The sequence below is a fragment of the Apis florea genome, unplaced genomic scaffold (genome assembly GCF_048593485.1).
Source record: "Apis florea isolate Af1SG1 unplaced genomic scaffold, ASM4859348v1 contig_3585_pilon, whole genome shotgun sequence".
NCBI lineage: Eukaryota > Metazoa > Arthropoda > Insecta > Hymenoptera > Apidae > Apis > Apis florea.
The window spans coordinates 2,700,068-2,706,094 of NW_028256788.1; the positions used below are offsets into that span (position 1 = coordinate 2,700,068).

Below are 6,027 nucleotides of genomic sequence, written 5' to 3' on the forward strand. Positions count from 1 at the left end.
ATTACAATATTAATTAACGGGGAAATATTATAATCTATTATCACATATAATTTTTATTAAAATTACTTCCAATTATTCTAGCAACAATTTTTTCAATAGCAACGATCATGCATTTCTTTAATTTTGTGTAACATTAAATTTAAATTGAACGGTAATTTAATTAAAATAATACGAACTAGAACTATTTGCTGGCGTAAATCACGCATTTCGATCCAACGTGTTGCAAAATTAACTTCCTATTACAAATATCGTACACGATGTTATAGCCGATCTTATCAATTCCCAATCGATTGCTACAAGAATAATGGGTCTGAAAAGAAAGAAAAAAAAAAAGGTATGAGGAACAGGGGAAAGCAGGAATGTTGGTAATCGTTAGGTGGCCCAAGGCATGCGTAACAACTAACCGCGCGATTACACGGAAGTTGATTGGCAAACAATCGTTAGAACCGATCGACAGGTTTCTGGTTCGGTATTAAAGTCTCGTGCGCCGTTTCGTTTTATATGTAGTGTGTGCAGGCTTGAAACGCCTCCGAAAGCTTGCCTATCGATACACCATCGTGATTATGTATGGCGAAGAAAGTGAAACGCGCGATGGAAATTCAGCCTAATAAGGTGAACAAAACGTGTGGCACATTACTCATTAGCGATAACTATCGACATGGAGTTAGAAAACGATGTTAGAAACTGTATTAAAAGATATGGTGGGTGGGATAAGAAGACGATAAGAGATATTTTGGATATTTTTTTTTCTTTTTTTTTTTCTTTTTCGATAAAACTCAATTATTAAACGTACTGCTTTGTTATTTTTGCGACATATTTATGATTAGAATAAGATTAGAAATCGATAAACAAAAATGTTACGCTGTTAACGTTAAGTCTCGCGATGAAAATGAATATGCTGTGGGAAAACGATATTAGAAAACGAGTTTGAGCTAAGGTGAAAGCAATACGGAGTCGTTAGCGAAAATTTCATTCAAATAGTTTCACAATATCGCTAGATAGAGATATATATTCTTAGTCATGTCATGCATTTATTTTATCAAGCGATATAATGCAAATAAAAATTTTCTACGGTATATAAAGTAACAAATTAATTAATTTTTAGTTTGTTAAAAGAAATATTTAACTACTTTTTCCTTATCTCGCATATATTCTCAATCATTCGAGGAATCTTTTTGAAAAATTCACTTTAGATATAAATTATTATAAAAATATATCAAATGAATCGCACTCGTTTTATCTCCAATTCATTTCATCTAACGCAAACTTACATATAACTTAATAAATAAACTTTAATCGTGATTTTTATACATCAACTTTTATGTTTATTTTTGGCTTTTAAAATCGAGTCTTTAAATAAATCCGATGAATATATTAAACATTCTATGTGAAATAAATTTTATCAATTTCAAAGAAAAAAAAAATTATAATATTCGCAATGATTGCAAGAAAGAATTATTTCCTACATTTTCAACCATAATTTGCCCCATAATACAACTAATAAACATGGGACAACTCGAGTCGAAGTGAAATGTTGAAAGCCAGCTTCGTGCCATCGGAATACAAGTGAAAAGGAAATGAAATACGTTTCTTGTAAACAGAACTCGTCGTATTAAGCCACGTGTGACATAACAGTGACATGAATGTGTTCGAAGCTAATCGCTTCAAGTAAAATGAAACATGAACTGTTCAAGTAACGTCCAATGTTTTACGTGGCGGCAATTGCTTTCTCGTTTCGTACGAACGTAATAATTTTACGAAATTGGCTCAATCGGTAACAAAGGAAAATAATTATCGTTATAAATTCTTTCGGATCATTCTCATTTCTTAATGAAAAATGAATTCAGACAATTCAAAAATCTAAGTTAATCTATCGTCACACTTTTCTCAAAAATGAAATTAACGTAATTCGAGAACCCTTTTATTAATCAAACTTTCAATTGACTTTCAATCAATTAAATCAAATTTAATTTTCATTACATTCGTAGCAATCGATAGATACTTTTGTATCAATGTTTTTAACATTGATACAAAGAGATGGATAAATATTATTGGAGAATTAATTTTTGAGAAAATAAAAATTCAATTCAGCAAATGTGATGCACGATAAAAGATTCGAAAACAAATAAATCTTCATCGATCGATATCGATTTCAACGAATGGCGAAACGCAATGTTCTTGAGCGAATATTTACTCGAATTTCTATTTTACCGAACGAAATCAAGGAATGGTAATTCGACGACGTTTACATGCACAAGAAGAGTTTCTTGAACGTTGTGTAAAGATTATGTTATCGTCTTGGCAGGATATCGTAACGTGTTTTGTAACGTGTCGTTCGGTGTGCTGAATATTAAACTCGCTTTACGATGTTCGTTAAGAAGCCATTCTAGAAAATTAAGTAACATCCTTAATATTTATAAATGATTTCCGACCATCGATGAGATCAATAGCGAAAGTGATTTCACAATGAATATTATATTGGAAAAATATATTAAATAACGAGCAAAAAAATTTGATTGTTTAAAATTTTCATTCGAAATATTTGGCAGCTGTATTTTTTTCACTTCCCCCCCTCTTCCCCATTAAACGATACTTCTATTGACATTAACTTTACGAAAGATTTCAAAGGAACGACTTCACAACGTTTCACATTCAGGGATCATCGATTAAATAGAACGAAGCCTTCAACTTTGTGTACCATGATCCGTTTCCGGGACAATTCCGTAAGGAGATATTTGTGAAAGTTAGTCATAGTAGAAAGTTCTTTTCTTCCTCTATCAAGTCAACTAAAAAGTATCATTTATATGTGTATCTAATGAATGAAGCTCTGATATTTGAAGAAAGTGAGATCGGATAACTCGATATACGATTTCAAGTGTAGTTAAAAAAACGTTTGACAATAATTCCAATCGAAAATTAAAAATAAATTTAACGATTTCAACTCGTTCGAGCATTTTAATTTTATTCAAATTGATTAACATTTCAGCAAAGTGCAAAAGTATTTTCGTTTCATAGAACGATTTTATAACGATAAGACGCAATAAATAATCTTGAATATTTTCATTCAAGATTAATAAATTCAATGATTAATTTTCAAGGTGAATGAAAAATGTAATGATTAATGAAATTGCGAATTATTAGTTTTGAATTAAACATCATGAATAATTTTACTTAATGTAATTGATTTGTTTTTCTTTTTTCTTAGATTAGACAAAGACGAAGAGAGAGAGAGAGAGAGAAATAGAGTGAGACAGCTTCGTTCGTATTACACAGCGACGCCGCGCTGTGGCGCGCATGTCACTTCGTCTCCGTCTCTCTTCATCTAACGCAAACTTCAATTGTACACGTATATATATATAATAAATAATATTTCAATTCAAACAAAATTTTTGTACATCAATTTATGTCTTTTTCTTTTTTCTCACCTTTGAAATTAACTCTTCAAAGATGATACACGAATATATATTGAAACTCTATCTCTGACTATCTTATTTTTTTTCGTTAGAATTATCTTTTTGCTGATGTCATCAATTACAAGTGATCGTCTAACGTCAAAAACAACGATAGATCGATGGATCAAGAATAAAAATTCGGCTATTTGGCGCACGTGGACAAAGTATCATCGCATGGAACATGGACAGAGCACATGCGACATTCTCGCGTAATAGCGGCTTAATATTCATCGCGACGGAATGGCCCGATTACGAAACTGCGCCGCAAAACACCTGGTAATTCGATAATGATGACTGCGTGTAGTGCTACGGGACGAACAACGTCGAACCGTTTCGAAATTGGAATCAAAAGCTTCTCCATGTTTCCCAATTGCACCAATTATCGACGCTTCGTTCATCCCTCGTATGATCGAAAATTCTCTACGATTCAGATTGAAAAGATTTAATATACAATAAAATAAAAGGTAGAATAATAAGATTAAAGCTTTCGAATATTTGCGATAAAGTTGAAAGAATTTAGTAGACAGATATATTTAATTAATTCGCTATTTGAAATCGATTTCGATTAAAATAGCTTTGTCATCGTCGCAACCTCATTGCCTCATTCTTTTTTCACTATCTTTCAATCTGATTTTGATTTATATTGTTTTCAATTTAATAAATAGATTTCGATCGACATTCTTCTCTATAAAAATTTTTGTATTTTTTCTGGCTGTCATGAATTTTTGGAACTTTGCAAAAGAAATCATAAACATATTAATATCCTGTATATATGTTTAATTGCGATATGTATATGTATACTCATTATTTTCATTATGTGAATTAAGTTATAATTAATAACCAGTGATAATTATCGAATGTTTCATATAATTTTATTAACTATATTATATTATTATTAATAATGTTATTAATAATTTTTCTTTTTATTTTCATACATTCATATTCGAGATCTATTATCAATAAAGACGAATAGCAAAATGAATTAAATATAGTACTCACTTTGTGCCAAAGTGATTTGTAAAATATTTTCGTCTAATTTTATACGTTTACACAAGGCTGATCTTTCAAGGCTATAGTTTGGTAATTTCAACACTAACAAAATTCTCTTTATACGCTTCGCATATGTTTCTCGTCTCGTTATTTCGTCATTAAAATTTAGACCTTTGAAACATGCAAATCACTCGATAAACTAACACTTATTAAATATTGGCAACACATTAACACTTAAAAATTTTTATTCTAATTTTATCAAACGAATACATATTAATTTTTATATAATTATATTTATATTGAATCACTTGTTGATTTTATTATTAATTCAAAATTAAAAGACATTTCCTGCGGTTATTTTGCTACTATTATCTGCAAATTCTGGTGAGTCATTCGATAATAATATATTCAAGCGTATTGGATTTTATTGCTATGATTCGGAATAGTCATAATTAATGACTAAACATTTATTGATAAACGCGTTTAAAAGTCATTGTAGCTTGATTCGTTTAAAAAAAAAGATTGAAACAAAGATTCTTGAAATATGATGAATAATATGCATATTCTAGAACAATAAATTCACTTTATATTATATCTTTATATTATTTATAGTGTTTAGAGTATTTTGTTCTAAAAAAAAAAAATTATTCTGACTAAAGACATCATTTCAAACAATATTTTGTTTGAAAATCGGAAACAATAAACTCTTTTTTTTTGAAAAAAAGAAATAAATATTTTTTGAGGAAAGAAAAGAGTGTATATATAAATTTTTAGAATTTTCTTAGAGCAAGAAAAAGAAAATAAATAAACTATTCTAAAACTCTTTCTTAACTTTCTTAAATTTCTTACAACATATCAAAATCCACTAAGAAAAAAACAAAATATAAATCTTCAATAAAAGACTACACGATGATAATCTTTATCTTTTTCAAAATAGCTTTCGTTTCTTTTTTTTTTTTTTTTTTTTCATAGAACTCTGTAGAACAATTTCAGAAATTGATTTATTTGTAATGCCTAACGTTTATAGACATCGTTCCAACAAACTTTCTATTATTGATTCCAAAATCTACTATTTTACTATTGATCCCAAAGTCAATAAATTTATCTTCTTACGAGTCAAAATTCGCGTAAAATATCTTTGCATAATGTAACAAAATATATATTTTCATTAACATACACAATATATAATGCTCACAATTTTCCTACATATCTTCATTTAAATCATACAACTGGTTGTTAAGCAAATAAATAGATAATGCCTTTAAGTATGCAGATAAGTAGTAAATAGATGGATGAACAAATAAGTAGATGAAAATACAAGAATAGAAGTGGGTAGATGGATAGCTAAATAAATATGTACATAACTACGTAGATGAAATGATAAATAGGCTAGGAATAAATAAATAGAATATCTAAATAAAAAAAAAAAATATTAACAATATAGTTAAAAATACAAATTTATAATATAATAGATAAAAATCAATTCGCCTATAGAAATTTTTTTACAAAAAATGGAAAATAAATATCGAATGAAGAAACAATGAATAAAATAAATAAAAATTAATAAATAATAATTAAAATAATT

The 6,027-nt window shown here is 28.5% G+C and overlaps 1 long non-coding RNA gene across 1 annotated transcript; it reads left to right on the top strand.

The window, feature by feature from the left end:
- Positions 1–499: 499 nt before the first annotated feature.
- On the top strand, positions 500–4,434 carry LOC147656613 (uncharacterized). The gene is made up of 2 exons (XR_015294121.1): positions 500–612; positions 3,506–4,434. It is a non-coding gene; the product is annotated as an uncharacterized LOC147656613 (long non-coding RNA).
- The last annotated feature ends 1,593 nt before the right edge of the window (positions 4,435–6,027 follow it).